Source organism: Canis lupus, chromosome 3 (genome assembly GCF_003254725.2).
Source record: "Canis lupus dingo isolate Sandy chromosome 3, ASM325472v2, whole genome shotgun sequence".
Taxonomy (NCBI): Eukaryota; Metazoa; Chordata; class Mammalia; order Carnivora; family Canidae; genus Canis; species Canis lupus.
The window spans coordinates 10,410,847-10,427,359 of NC_064245.1; the positions used below are offsets into that span (position 1 = coordinate 10,410,847).

Consider the following 16,513-nt stretch of genomic DNA (forward strand, 5'->3'; position numbering starts at 1 on the left):
AAAAAAATAGTTTCAAAATATACTACCGGGGCTTCAGGACATAGAATAGAGAGCCAGAGATTATACAGTAGTTACCATGCCTAAAACTTTGTATTTTGTTTGTTTTGATAATTAATTCTTTTCTGACCCCATATTGATTTGTACAAAAATATTACTGGATGATGGAAACATTAATATATTAGCAATCTTGCCACTTTTCTCACAGCTCAGTATATTCAAGCAATGTTGAAACAAATTGGTCTATCTACATTTCTCATCTGGAGATGAAACATAACTATATCCAGGTTTAGAGAAGAACCTGTCAAAAAATATATATATATATTATGGGTGGAGTATTATCTATTACTATTTTTTCTTGATTTTACTGGAATATAATGTTTACCAAAAGCTATTTTGTGATTTTGAGATAAGTGCCTTCCATGAAATAGGATATAGTGGCATATGAGAGCTCAGTAAGGTCACATAGAATGGAATTTGGAGTTAATCCTCCTAGTTAAAAATGTAGGTTGTTAGAATTCAGGTGGAAGACAAAGGCAGGGAGAGGTGCAGTTAATGGGCAGAAATATCACTAACTATTAACATAATAAATTCAACAAGGAAGAAATTAAACAGACTCATGGAAGCAACAATATTGATTACTAAACAAGTATTTATTGAAGGCTTACTCTTTGCAAGACTCTTTGACAGACATTTGGGATACAGTGATAAACAAGACAGATTTCTCTTGCTATCAAGGATCAAGTTGTTTTCATGGCATCACCTAGAGAAAAAAATTGCTAGTTTTAACATTTATTTTTCAATCTTTATCTAGTTCTCTGTCATTTTCACCTACAGAGACCGGTTGCCACGAATGGAGAATAACTAACTGTGCAAGCTAGAAAAACAGAAACACAAAGTCAAAGCCAATAAAAACTTGAAGTAAATGAGGCAGGGAAACAGACGATGAGGGTGAAGTTTTGGGTTTTACTTGAACTACTCTCTGGGAGTCCTCAAAGACTTTTTCAGGCTTAGCTTTTATGATACACTTCCTCAACCACTCAAAACTAAGAATGTGTAATTATCAAAGGTAAAATTTTATTTTCACATTAATATAAAATGAACATACATCATATGCTTTATCTAATCCATGATTAATGAAGGCTTTGGCAAAACACTATGCACAATATTACGTAGAGTCAAAATCATATTGACTCTACAGGCAGCAGTTGTAAGAGACAAATCCAAGATGAGTTTATCTCCCTTCCTACACCCTAAGTGGGGAGGATAGATTATTGTAACACAATTATTTCTTCTGCCACCAAATAGGCAGTTTTAGCCATTGCCTTGAAAACCTGTGACTTTCAAAATGATAAAATCATAACTTTAATTTAAATATAAAGTAAGCAAAATATATAAGATATTATTTTGCCCATTAATTAATGAGGGGGAAATTAAGTTATTATGATTGGTTCAATAGGTACCCGAGAAACTAAATTATTTATAGTCAATTTAACAAAGAAATATTAGTATAACACTGTTGGGTTAGATATAAAATTGGTTCATGCTCAACAGGCCATAAATCTTTAGAGCAATCTGTTCCACCAGACAGATTTTTTTTTGTATCATTACAGTATAAAAATCTACCAAGAAGAAATTTTACTTAGTCTGAAACTATAAACCAATAGTAAAAGATAAGATCAAGTAAGTACATTACTTTAGACTATTACTGCATATTTTTTGGTCATCATTTTAATATCAGATGGAGTTGGCTCCAAAATGTTTGCCTTACTTTTGCCTCATTTCAGATAATGATTTTTTTTTTCTGATAACCTTTGTCACATGGATATTTCATACTGTCAAATCTCCCTACACAAATATCTGAGTATTTGAATGTGTCATAATCCCCCTTTCTCTTGGCTTGAGTTGAGAGGAAAAGAACGTTTCTTCCTTCCTCATGGTCTTGAGGAAAAAATATATCACACTGACAATATTATCTGAGGAAATCTTCCCTTGCAAAGTTCAATCCCATCATTTTATATTCTAGACCTAAGTGATCACTAATGTGGGCAGAGCTGATTTGTAAAAAAATGTAAAAGGTCATTTACCTTTCTTTTGGATAAGAAGATGTTTATGATTTCTTTTTAAGTATTTTATTTATTTGAGCACATGGACACAAGAGGGGTGGGGAAAGGGAGAAGCAGGTTCTCCACTGAGCAAGGAGCCCTATGCGGGACTCAATCCCAGGACTCTGAGTTTATGACCTGAGCTGAAGGCAGACACTTAACTGACTGAGCCACCCAGGCAACCTATATGATCTTTTGTATATCCTTTGACTTTGGGGCTCAACCAAGATAATAACAGGGAGAGTCCATATTTAACATCCTGCTTTCGCTTTACAAATGCCATTTTATAATATTCCTCATTAATGTCTTGCAAACTGCCTATAACTCTTACGTTATTCTACAATTATAGTTCATTTTGTAGAGCTACCTGTCTCCCTTTATCTCTAAATTCTCAGCACACTGAGCCCTTATGTATAATTTGATCTAAATAGAAGTTTCAATGTATATATTAGATATCATTGATATATTAAAATATAAAATGTATTTCCTGGCTGAGATCTGAGCTGAAAGGGAATCCCTGTACCTGTGGTTCTCAAATGACAATCTGTGTACAGGTGGTATCAGTATCATTTAAAGCTCTCATTGAAAACATAAATTATCAGATACCTATCCAGGTTTATCAATCATTATTTTGCAAGGCTAATTTAGGAATCTGTACTTTTCATAGTGTCCATAGATGAGTAAAATGCCCAACCAGGTTTGAAGGACCGATCTGTTGTTGAATGTTCATGTGTTTGATGCTTCTAGTATATCCACTTACTTGGAGTATCACTTCACGCAGCAGCAGGTGATTATTTTACTACTAAGAAATTTCATGTGAATGTTTGTCTGGCTCTTTCTCCTCCCCCAGCTTACACAAAATAGAATAACAGAACAAAAATCAAAATTTTAAAGCCAGTTACTGAATACTACTCAATAGTAGTAGTATCTTCGTATCTTGAGTCAATACTACTCAAATATTCATATAGTTTCTTCATTTTATTTAAATATTTTAGTGTTATTTTTTTAATACTGGGAAATAATGAAGGGCAGAGCTACATACATCAGAAATATCCCTTGTTTATGCTCAAGTCATTATCTTTTAGATCGATGACAAACAGCTATAAGTTAAGTGACAGGCATTTTAAATGTCTGCATTTGGGAATCTGCCTCCTAAATCTGAGTCATAAAACACAGACAAGAGAGTTGTGCTCCTCAGATCTTGGGATAGTGCTCCAGGTGGTTTAATTATCTCTTGGGGCTTCTGGGCCTTGACAGTGGATATAGTTCTTGGCCTTATATTTTCACATATTTATAAAGACAGCTGTTCACAGGCTGTCACTCTAGTTATGAAATTATATTCATTTTATTCCACATGGGTACAAGATCCATTATGTGACACAACTGGCATACAGCCAGGAAAAAGATAGAATTTTAGAGAGTAACAATGGCAATTTCTGAGCTCTGGCTACCAGCATGACCCTAAGATCTTAACATGTCTACTTTTCCAGACTTTTCTATCGCCCTTTCCTTTCCTGGACATCATGACTAGACGTGCACACATCTTCACCCTTCTGAATGGGCTGTGGTATGTGCCTTTGTGCTATTGCTTATACGGTTCATATGGGGAGTCAACTTCTTCCACTTTCACATGACCAAGTCCATTGAATTTTAAAGTTCAGTTTAGAGGATGAGTTACTGATGACTTCAATCATTATTTCCTTTCTTCATGAAAAGTACACTTGCATGGACTACCATAAAAATCTATCATCTAATCTGTCATAGAGTCTGTAAAATTATACTGCAATTATTTATTTGTCATCTTTACTAGTCACAATAGTCCTTGGATACTTTATCTCGTTCAGTATGGCCACCTATTTAGAAGCTTGTAACACAGTAGGCATTCAGATAAAAACTAATGATCTAGCTAAATTTATTCTGCAGGACTACATCCCAGCCTATTGATAATATTCTTACTTTTGAAATATAGAAATAAGAGAAATGATGAGGATTTTATCCTAAAGAAATTTTGCTAAAATTTTGCATGTAATGCTATTAAATTTTCCTATTGCCTTAATTAACATTTTCAGTTACGTATGTTACATGGATTTTCACGGTAGGTCACTTTTCAAATAATTGTGTCAGAACTCTGATATACAAATTTTCAGTAACTTCATCTAAAACCTGTGAAGATACATCGGTTGTCTTTGACATTAAAATATAAATATATATATATTCATTTATAATATTCTGTAATTTTATCAAATAATCATTGAAGTAAAATAAATATGTAAATGCTGATAAGAAGCCCATAAGTATTGGTTTTTGTTAGTTGAACAAAGATTTATAATATTTTATAGAATTTCTCAGAACCATAGAACATCTGTACAAGCATATTGATTTAAATGATTTACCAAATATTTATGCTATTTTCAAGTTCTTTGAATTATTAAATTTGAATTAGCCATTAATCATGCCACTAATAGCACTCTAAAAATATACTGCTTTAGAATTAGGAAGTATAATACTAAGGAATTTTGAATTTATACCAGCAAAGATTTAATCTTAATTTGATCATGAATGATTTTATGACTTGAATATATTTTACCATGTTCTACATTCCTTTTTATAAAAACATTAAATGTTCAAAAAAACTTAAATGTTTAATTTATATTTTTGTAATATGTTGATAAATAATGGTTTGATTGCCTTTTTAAATGACATTGATTATTAATTTGGTATATTTTTCTGTATTTTCTTTTTTGGTTCTTAGAATATTGTTCTGTTTTTGTCATGGAAAAACTGTGATTATAATGTCCAAAGAGAGATTCCTTTCTATATCATTTTGACTAGTAGAAATCAATGATATATCATGAACTTTAATTTAGCTCCAATTAGATAATACAAAATAGATATTTTATTTTAAATTGGAAGTGACAAATGTCAAGTTAGAATTAACTGTAGTTATATAAAACTAAACTTACTACACAGTCAATGATAAAATAATTCTTCACAACATAAGGAGATTCTCTTAGTTTCATTTTATCTTTTTTTAGTTGAAGTATAAACAATGTTATGTTAGTTTCATGTACATAACACAATGATTTGACAATTCTATACATTATTCAGTGCTCACCATTAAAGTAGTCAGTGTCACCATACATTGTTATTAAATATTATTGACTATATTCTCTATGCTGTATTTATCATTTCTGTGACTTATTTTATAAGTGAAAGTACCTTTTAATCCCCTTTATCTATTTCACCCACTACCCTTCCCATCTCCCCAATGGCTAACCCTCTAGTTTGTATAAAAGAGTCTGTTTCTGGCTTTTTTTGTTTGTTTGTTTGTTTTGTTTTTCATTTTGTTTTTCATTTTTTCATTTGGTTGGTTGATATTTTAGATTCCACATATAAGTAAAATCATATGATTTTACTTATATGAAATCAGTCCGACTGATTTCACTTAGCGTAATATACTCTAGGTCCATCTGTGTGGCCACAAATGTCAAGAGTTCATTCTTATTTATTCCTAATATTCTATTCTGTGTGTGTGTGCATTTGAGTCTATACATTCATTTACATACTCCTTTATCCATTTATTTATCAGCGAACCCTGAGTTTCTTTCCATATCTTGGTTAATGTAAATAATGCTGCAATAAACACAAGGGTGCATGCATCTTTTCAACTTAGTGTCTTTGTTTTCTTTGATTGAATACCTAGTAGTGCAATTCCTGGATCACATGCAATTTTAATTCTTTGAGAAACCTCCATATTGTTTTCTAGAGTGGATGAACCAATTTACATTCCTACCAACAGTGCACAAGCGTTCCCTTTTCTCTACATCCTTTCCAACATTATTATTTCTCATATTTTTAGATACTAGCTATTTGGATTGGTGTGCGGTAACATCTCCTCACGCTTTTGATTTACATCTCTCTGATGGCTAGTGATGTTTAGCATCTTTCTATATATCAGTTAGCTATCTGTATGTCTTCTTTGGAAAACTGTCTACTCAATTCCTCTGCCCATTTTTTAATTGGATTGTTTCTTTTTGGTGTTGAGTTATATCATTTTAAAATATATTTTAGATATTAACCTCTAATTGGATATTCATTTGCAAATATCTTCTCCCATTCAGAGGGCTGCCTTTTGGTAATTTCCTCTGCTGTGCAAAAATTTTTGGTGTAGTCCCAATGGTTTATTTTCTTTAATTTACTTTTTTAGAGGAAGAGAGAGGGAGAGGGGCAGAGGGAGAGAAAGCATCTTTATCAAGCTTCACACTCAGTATAGAGCCCAAGGCAGGGCTTGATCTAGCCACCCTGAGATCGCGGCCTGAGCTGAAATCAAGAGTTGGATGTTTAGGATGTTTAACCAACTGAGCCACCTAGGCTCCCCTTCAATAGTTTATTTTTGCTTTTGTTTCCCTTGCCTAAGGTGGTATATCCATAAAAATGTTGGTAAAGGCAATGTCCAAGAGATTACTATTTTTTCTTTTTCTTATGGTTTCAGGTCTCACATTTAGGTCACATTTTTCCATTTTAGTTTATCTTTGTGTATGGTGTAAGAAAGTGATCTAGTTTTCCCAACACTGTTATTGAAGAGACTGTCTTTTCCTCATTGCATATCCTTGCCTCCTTTGATATACATTAATTGACCAGATAGGTGTAGGTATATCTGGCCTCTCTATTCTGTTCTGTTGATCTATGTGTCTGTTTTTATGCCAGTATCATAATATTTTGATTAAAATAGATTTGTAGTAGATCATAAAATCTGGAATTCTGATGATTTCAGCTTTTTTCTTTCTCAGGATTGCTTTGGCTATTTGAGGTCTTCTCTGCTTCTATACAAATTGTAGTATCTCTTCTAGGGCTATACAAATATTATAGGTATTTTGATAGGGATTGCATTGAATTTGTAGGTTGTTTTGGGTAGTATGGATATTTTAATATTAATTCTTCCAATCTATGGACATAATATTTATTTGTGTTGTCTTCAACTCCTTCATTGCTATCTTATAATTTCATTTATTTGTGCTGTCTTCAACTCTTTCATTGCTATCTTATAATTTTCAGAGCATGGGTCTTTTACCTCCTTGGTTAGATGAATTTCTAAGTATTTTACTCTTCCTAGTGCAGTTACAAATGAGATTGTTTTGAATTTCCATTTCTGCTACTTCATTATTACTGCATAGAAATGCAAACAGATTTCTGTATATCAGGTTTAAATCCTGAAAATGTACTGATATGTTTTATTTTTTTTTTAGCAGAGTTTAGGGTTTTCTATATATAGTATGTCATCTGCAGAGAGTGACATTTTTACTTCTTCCTTACCAATTTGGATGCCTTTTATTTCTTTTTCTTGTCTAATTGCTAAACTAGGACTTCCACTATTATTTCAATAAAATTGGAGCGAGTTGACAAACTTGTGTTGTTACTGATCTTAGAGGAAATTCTTTCGTTTTTCACCACTGAGTATAATGTTAGCTGTGCCTTTTCATATATGGTCTTTGGTATATTGAAGAATATTTTATCTTAATCCACTTTGTTGACAGTGTTTACCATGAGCAGGTGTTGTATTTTTTCAAATGCTTTTTCTGCATCTATTAAGATGATCATAAGATTTTTACTCTTTTTTTTTTTTAATAATGGGATGTATTACACTGATTAATTTACAAATATTGAACCACCCTTGAATTCCTAGAATAAGTCCCACTTGATAATAGTTAATGATTTTTAATGTATTCTTAAATTTGGTTTTTGGTAATTTTTTTAAGGATTTTTGCAGCTATGTCAATCAGAGATTGACCAGTAGTTTGTTTTGTTTTGTTTGCTTAGCAGTTTTTTTTTATCTGGTTTTGGTATCAAGATAATGCTGTCCTCTAGAATGAATTTGGAAATTTTCTTTCCTCTTTTATTTTTTGGAATAGTATGAGAAGAATGGTATTAATTTTTCTTTAAATGCTTGGTAAAATTCAACTGTGAAGCCATTTGGTGCTGGACTTTTGCTTATTGGAGGGTTTAGAGTACAGATTCAGTTTCATTACTAGCAATTGGTCTGTTTAATTTTTTTCTTTCTTTTTAAAAAAATATTTTATTTATTCATAACAGACACAGAAAGAAGCAGGACATAGGCAGAGGGAGAAGCAAGCTCCCTGTGAGGAGCCTTATGGAGCTCAATCCCAAGACCCCAGCATCAGGACCTGAGCCAAAGGCAGATGCTCAACCACTGAGCCACCCAGGTCCCCAAATTTTATATTTCTTTCTGATTCAGTTTTGGAAGATGGTGTGTTTCTAGGAATTTACCAATTTCTTCAAGATTGTCTAATTTGTTGGCACATCATTTTTCATAATATTCTTTGTATGTATTTCACAGTGTCAGTTGTTTCTCTTCCTTCATTTCTGATTTTGAGTTTTCTCTTCTTGATGAGTCGGCTATTATCAATTTTTTTAATCTTTTTGAAGAATCAGCTCCCAGTTTCATTAATTTTTAAAAGTCTTTCTTTTTCAATTTAAGTTCAATTTAACATATAGTGTATTGTTAGTTTCAGTTGCATATAACACCAGTGTTCATTATACCAAGTACCCTTCTTAATACCCATCACTCAATTACCCTATCCCCCTACTTACCTCCTCTCCAGCAACCCTTAGGTTGTTCCCTATGGTTGAATCTCCTAAAATTTGCCTCCCTCTGTTTTGATCTTTATTTTTCCTTCCCTTCTCCTATATTCTTCTGTTTTGTTTCTAAATTTTACATATGAGCTAAATCATATGCTATTTCTCTTTCTCTGACTGGCATAATACACACTAGTTCCATCCATATCATTGCAAATGGCAAGATTTCATTCTTTTCATTATTGTGGCCAAGTAACATACCATTGTGTATGCATATATACATATACATATACATATACATATACATATACATATACACACACACCACACCTTTATCCATCTATTCATTTGTCAATGGACATCTTGGTCCTTTCCACAATTTAGCTATTGTGGACATTGCTGCTATAAACATTAGGGTGTATATGCTCCCTTTAAATAACTATTTTCATAGTCTTGGGATAAATACCTAGTAGTACAATTGCTGGGTCATAGGGCAGGTCTATTTTTAACTTTTTGAGGAACCTCCATACTGTTTCTCAGAGTGGCTGCACCAGTTTCCTTTCCCACCAATGTGTAAGAGAGTTCCCTTTTCTCCACATCCTTGCCAAAAGCTGCTGTTTCCTGAATTGTTAATTTTAGCCAGTCTGACAATTGTGAAGTGGTATCTCATTGTGCTTTTGATTTGTATTTCTCTGGTGATGAGTGATGTTGAAAATTGTTTCATATGTCTGTCTTCTTTAAAGAAATGTCTATTCATATCTTCTGTGCATTTCTTGACAGAGTTTTTATTTTGGGGGTGTTGAGTTTGATAAGTTCTTTATACATTTTGGATACTGACCCTTTATTTAATATGTCATCTGCAAATATATTCCCCCATTCTGTCGGATGCCTTTTAGTTTTGCTGATTGTTTCCTTTGCTGTGCTTTTTATAAAAGCTTTTTATCCTAATGAAGTCCCAATAATTCATTTTTGCTTTTGTTTCCCTTGCCTCTGGAGATGTGTCTAACAAGAAGCTGTGGAGGCTGGAGGTTAAAGAGGTTGCTGTCTATTTTCTCCTCTAGGATTTTGATGCATTTCCAGCTCACATTTAGGTCTTTAATCCATCTTGAATTTATTTTTGTGTATCGTGTAAAAAAAATAGTCCAGTTTAATTCTTCTGCCTGTGGCTGTCCAATATTCCCAAAACCATTTGTTAAAGAGATTGTCTTTTTTCCATTGGATATCCTTCCCTCTTTGTAAAAGATTAGTTGACCACAGAGTTGAGGGTCCATTTCCGGGTTCTCTATTCTGTTACATTGATCTCTATGTCTGTTTTTGTGCCAGTACCATATTGTCTTGATGATTATAGTTTTGTAATACAGCTTGAAGTCTGGAAATGTGATTCCTCCAGCTTTGATTTTCTTTTTTAACATTGTCTATTCAGGGTCTTTTCTGTTTCCATACAAATTTTAAAATTGTTCCAGTTCCATGAAAAATGCTGGTGTTACTTTGATAGGGATTGCATTGAATGTATAGATTGCTTTGGGTAATGTAGGCATTTTAACAATATTTGTTCTTCCAATCCATGAGCATGAAATATTTTTTTTTTCCATTTCTTTGGGTCTTCCTCAATTTTGTTCATAAGTTTTCCGATTGCAGACCTTTTACTTCTTTGGCTAGGTTTATTCCTAGGTATCTTACTGTTTTTGTTGCAATTTTAAATGGGATCGATTCCTTGATTCTTTTTCTGCAAATGACTAGTAATGCAAATGACTTCTGTGCATTGACTTTATACCCTGCAACTTAGCTGAATTCCTGTATCAGTTCTACCATTTTTTCTGGTGGAGTCTTTCAGGTTTTCTACAAAGTATCCTGTTGTCTGAGAAGAATGAAAGTTTGACTTCCTTGCCAGTTTAGATGACTTTTATTTCTTTTTCTTTTGTTGCTGAAGCTAGGACTTCCAGCATTATGTTGAACAACGCTGGTGAGAGTGGACATCCCTATCATGTTCCTGACTTTAGGAGAAAAGCTTTCAGTTTTTTCTCATTGAAGATGATATTGGCTATGGGTCTTTCATACATGGCTTTATGTTATCGAGATATGTTCCCTACTTTGTTGAGGGGTTTTATCAAGAAAGGATGCTATGTTTTGTCAAATGCTTTTTTTTCCGTATCTATTGAGAGGATCATATGTCTCTCATCTTTTCTTTTATTGATATAGTGTATCGTATTGATTGTGGCTTGAAAATATGCATGGTATGATGTCATTCTTTTTGTACTGGTTGAGGCCTGATTTGTGACCCAGTATGTGATCTCTTCTGGAGAATGTTCATGTACACTCAAAAAGAACATATAGTCTGCTGCTTTAGAATGAAATGCTCTGAATATATCTGTGAAGTCCATCTGGTTCAGTGTGCCATTCTTAGCCCTTGTTTCCTTGATCTTCTGCTGGAAGAGAATCTGGAAGATGATCTGTCCATTGCTGTGGACAGGGTATTAAAGACCTCTACAATTATTGCATTATTATCAATGAGTTTAGGTCTGTTATAAATTGATTCATATATTTGGCTGCTCCCCAATTAGGGGCATAAATATTTACAATTGTTAGATCTTCTTGGATAGACACCTTTATTAGATGCATTGTCCTTCTTCATCTCTTGTTACAGCCTTTGTTTTAAAATCTAGTTTGTCTGATATAAGATAGCCACTCCAGCTTTCTTTTGATGTCCATTAGTATGATAAATGGTTCTCCATCCCCTCACTTTCAAACTACAGGTGTCTTTAGGTCTAAAATGAGTCTCTTCTAGGCATCATATAGATAGGTCTTTTTTTTTTCTATTCATTTAAGTCACCCTGTATCTTTTAATTGGAGCATTTAGTCCATGTAGACTCGATGTAATTATTGATAGGTATGTACTTACTGCCACTTTGTTCATTATTTTCAGGTTACTTTGTAGTCCCTCCCTATTCTTTTCTTCTCCTCTTGCTCTTTTCCCTTGTGGCTTAATGGCTTCCTTTAGTACTATACTTAGATTCCTTTCTCTCTCTCTCTCTCTCTCTCTCTCTCTCTCTGTGTGTGTGTGTGTGTGTACCTGTTATAGGTTTTTGATTTGTGGTTATCATTAGGTTCATATATAACATCTTATGTGTGTAGCAGTCTATAATAGAGTTGATGACTGTTTAAATTCTAATACATTCTAAAATCTTTCTAAAAGTCTTCCATATTGCTGATTCATTATTTCTACACCCTCTAGTCTTCTGTTGGTTCCCTCTAGTGTATTCTTTTATTTCAGTATTGAATTCTTTAGTTCTAATTGTTTTTTAGATTTACCATCTCTTTGTTGAAGTTCTCATTGAGTTCATTTACTCTTTTCTCAATTGCAGTGAATATTTTTATGATAATTCCTTTGAATTCCTTAGCAGGCATATTGTTTATTTGTATTTCATTTAGATTTTTTGCTGTGATTTTGTGTTGTTCTTACATTGGGGTCAGATTCCTCTGTCTCCTTATTTTGATAACTCTCTGTGTTTGTTTCATGTATTATAGAGGTCAGCTACATCTCCTGGTCTGAAAGTGTGGCCCAATATAGAAGAGGTCTTATGGCCCCCTCTTAGCACAGACCCCCTTGGTCACCAGAAGCAGACATCCAGGGTGTCTCCTGTGTGGTCTCTGTGCACCCTACTGTTGGGATTGAGTCACATTTATTCTTAGCCCAGTTGGCTGCTCTGACCCAGTTTGTCTGCTGTGTCAGCACTGGGTTGGTTTGATCCAGTGTTGTTGAGAGGCCTGAGAGTGTGGCTCTTTGTGGGAGAAGCCAGGAGTCAGACTATGTATCTCTACAATCCACCTCTCTGCCATAGCTATTGGAACACAGAATGGTAGGTCTTTCTTCCTGTGCAAACAGCCAAGAGGCCTGGCTGCAGGAATTGCAGAGGCACTAGTGTGTGGGTTTATTTTCCCCCTCTACAGGACAGGAGTCACTTTAAGGTGCTGCAGGTTTCTGCAAGAACTGCTTGCATGGTCTGGCAGGGCAGGAGCCACCTTGGTGGTTGAATGAAGTGAGGCTGAGGGACAATATGGGGTTGAGGCAAGTAGTACCAGAAAGATAGATGGAATATTAGGGCTGGTTCCTGCTATTTACTTTGGGGGAGAAGAAGAAGAGAAAAGGCATCTGCCAGCACTTGTGTTCATGTAGAAATCTGAAGATCCCTGTCCCTCCAGCTCGTATTCTGAAATCAGTAAATGAGTCTTCATTTAAATAGTAATTTGCTACTGATGATCTTTTAGGCCAATTCCAAATTTTAGATAATATGAAAAATTCTGTGAATACATTTCAGAGTTTCCCTATTTTTTGTGTGATTATCCAGGATGAGTTTCTAGGAGTTTAGTGTTGAATATAAAATAATGGACATTTTACATTTTGATTGATATATTTTTTCCAAAAATATAATACTAACTACCAAAAGTATAATATACAACATATTAATGTGTTGCATCTATGATATCCTTTATAAATCATCTATAATTATATAGCTTTGACACACAAGGAAGATGTGAATCATCTTTTATCTTTGAACAATAGTTATGATAAAAACATTTATTGAAAATTCCAAAGTTTTGCCACTAATTGAAAAATTCAAATATAATTATATATTAAAATCTAACATGAATGTGGTTCAATTCTCTTCCTTTGATTCCATTCTATTTAGGTTCTTATGCCTTTTCTGGTGTCAAATATTTAGTTTTTTTTGTTTTTTTTTTGTTTTTTTTTTAAGGAATATAAGATTAGAAAAGTCTCACTCTTAAAATATTTCCTTACTTCCTTTCCATTTTCAACTTCTCAATCATTAATCATATTTTGTTCTACAGTTATGTTTTGTTCAGACTTTATTTTTAACGTTTATTATTTTACATAACATTAAAATTGCTCTGCAATTATCAGTTTTGACTATATAATTTGTTATATCATTAGGAAAAAAACAGAAATTGACATACTATCATTTTCTGTCACCTCTTCTCTCTGTAATTTTTAAATAACATTTTTACCTTGTCTATAACATTTACTGAGTTAAACTGTTTGAAATTGGTATTTTTGTAGATGAAACATTTCTTGTATCAGCTATACTGGATGAGTCAATCTATTATAATTTATTATTCATAGTTCTTTCAACTCTAGCTTTAATTCTATATTTAGATATAGCTCATATTTAAAATGCAACATTTATTTTTTCTTTCTTTTCTTTCTTTTTCTTTCCTTTTTTTTTTTTTTTTTTTTTTTTTTTGAAGAGAGGGAGGCAGAGGGAGAAGCAGCCTCCTCACAGAGAGCCTGATGCGGACTCCATCCCATGATCTTGGGATCACTCCACCACTGAGCAACCCAGGAGTCCCTGGGGACAGTTTTTTAGAGAGGACACCAAAATGAAGAATCAAATATAAAGTTTTCTGTATCAAGGGGTACTACCTTTAACACTAAGATAACCCACAGAATGGAAGAATATATTTGCAAGTCTATTATTGAAAATATATAAAGAACTCTTAGAGCTCAACATAACAAGATAAACCAATTAAAATTGGGAAAAGTATTTGAATAGATATTTCTCTAAAGAATATATAGAAATGACTAATAAGCACTTGAAAAGGTACTCAACATCATTGTCATTAGGGAATACAAATCAAAATAATGTATAATGTGCTTCTACTTCACACCTAAAAGAATGCTGTAATAATGTTGAAACAAACATAAAACAAGTACATGGCCAAAGATGTGGAGTAAGTAGAAATCTCATACATTGCTGGTGAAACTATGATTTTAGCAAAAGATAAAACAGTTTGGCAGTTCCACTGAAAGTTAAAATTACTATATAACCCCAAGTGCCACTCCTCAGTATATAGAAATTATATAACAAAAGCATTAAAGATAGATATTCAAACAGAAATTTATACATGAATATTAGAACATTATTAACAAAAGCCAAAAGATATATGCAATGTAAGGGTACATCAGTGGATGTAAATATATATACATATATATTAATATTAAATATAAATATATATTTATATATATTTAATATATATATTTAAAGTTTTATTCATGAGAGACAGAGAGGCAGAGACATAGGCAGAGGGAGAAGCAGGCTCCATGTGGGGAGCCCGATTAGAGACTCAATCCCAGGACCATGACCTGAGCCAAAGGCAGACTCTCAAGCACTGAGCTACTAAGGTGCCCACACTTTATCTATATCTATATCTATCTATATCTATATCTATCTATATTATTATAATATATTTTTAATAAAAATATTTCTATAGATATTTCTATTTGTTTCTATAAATATATTTTAGATATGAATCAGATTATGTAATTGTGTAATTGTGTAATATATTAATATAACATAGTATAATATACAAATTCACATATATAAAATTCACCCATTTTATAAATACATGTGACTATTATTCAGCCATAAAGAAGAATAAACAGTTAATATCTACTACAACATCAATGAACCTTGGAGTCATTATGCTGTGAAAGAAACAAAGACCCACATATTTTATAATTTCATTTGTATGAGATATTCAGATTAAGTAATCTATATACTCAGAAAGTATATTTTCCCTCTGATTGCCAAGTGAAAGTGGGGATACAATCTGACTGATACCTGGTATGGGGTTTCTTTTTAGAATATTAAAATTATTCTAGAATTACTTGGGATGGTTGTATAGCCTTTGCAATATACTGAAAACCACTCATTTGTTCACTTTAAAGTGGTGCACTTCATGGATTTAAATTATATTATAGGGACTCCTGGGTGGCTCAGCGGTTGAGCATCAGTCTTTGGCTCAGGGCATGATCTCGGGGTTCTGGGATCAAGTCCTGCATTGGGCTCCCTTGAGGGGCCTGATTCTCCCTCTGCCTATATCTCTGCCTCTCTCTGTTTCTCATGAATAAATAAATAAAATATTTAAAAAAATAAGTATATAATACCATACCTATAGCAATTTTTATCCCATGAAAGTAGGATAATTGTAAGTATTATATGAGCTCAGGAAATATCACAATCATAGGACTTTTGTAGGGAGGTCAACAATGGATGACTGAAAATCTGTAGTAAAAATGTTGCCTCTGCCTCTCACTCTGTCTCTCTCATGAATAAATAAATAAAATATTTAAAACAAACAAACAAAAAATCTGTTCCCCAGTCCAATGATGCAAAGATTTGCTACTATGTTTTCTTTAAGAGCTTTAGAATTTTATCTTATTAAAAATAATTTAGGTATTTGATCAATTTTGAGTTATTTTTTAACTCAAAATGTGGACTAAGATAGAGGTTCAGGTTCATTCCTTTGCACATGAATATCTACTTGTCCCAGCAACTAAATAAAAAGATTGTTAAAAAGATTATTCTTTTCCCCATTAAATTTTCTTAGCACTCTTGTTGAAAATCAATTGACCATAAAAGTGAGGGTTTATGTCTGGATTCTAAATTCTACTCCATTGATTTGCCTATCCTTATGTTAGTAACACACTTTTCTTTATTACTGTAGCTGTGTTAGTTGGTTTTAAAATTGGGAAGTGTGAGTCCTCTAAGTATCTAGTTTTTCTAGATTTGGGCAGTTATTCTGAGTCACATATATATGCTGTATATATGTATATATATACACACAACAATATATATTACAATGTCTCTACAATATATACAACAATGTACATATATATGTTGCATATATATGTATACATACGAATATTAGGATCATGTATATTTCTGTAAAAAATAAGTAGGAAGTATTGCTACCCTAACAGTACTAAGACTTACCATCCATAAACATAGGTGTCTTTC

The 16,513-nt window shown here is 32.9% G+C and overlaps 1 long non-coding RNA gene across 1 annotated transcript in view; it reads right to left on the minus strand.

Annotated features, from left to right (window-relative positions):
• Window positions 1-631: 631 nt before the first annotated feature.
• LOC125754829 (uncharacterized) overlaps window positions 632-16,513 on the minus strand; it is a 57,898-nt gene continuing 42,016 nt past the window's right edge. Inside the window, exon 3 of the long non-coding RNA XR_007409695.1 lies at window positions 632-760. This is a non-coding gene — a long non-coding RNA (uncharacterized LOC125754829). The remainder of the gene's footprint in view (window positions 761-16,513) is intronic.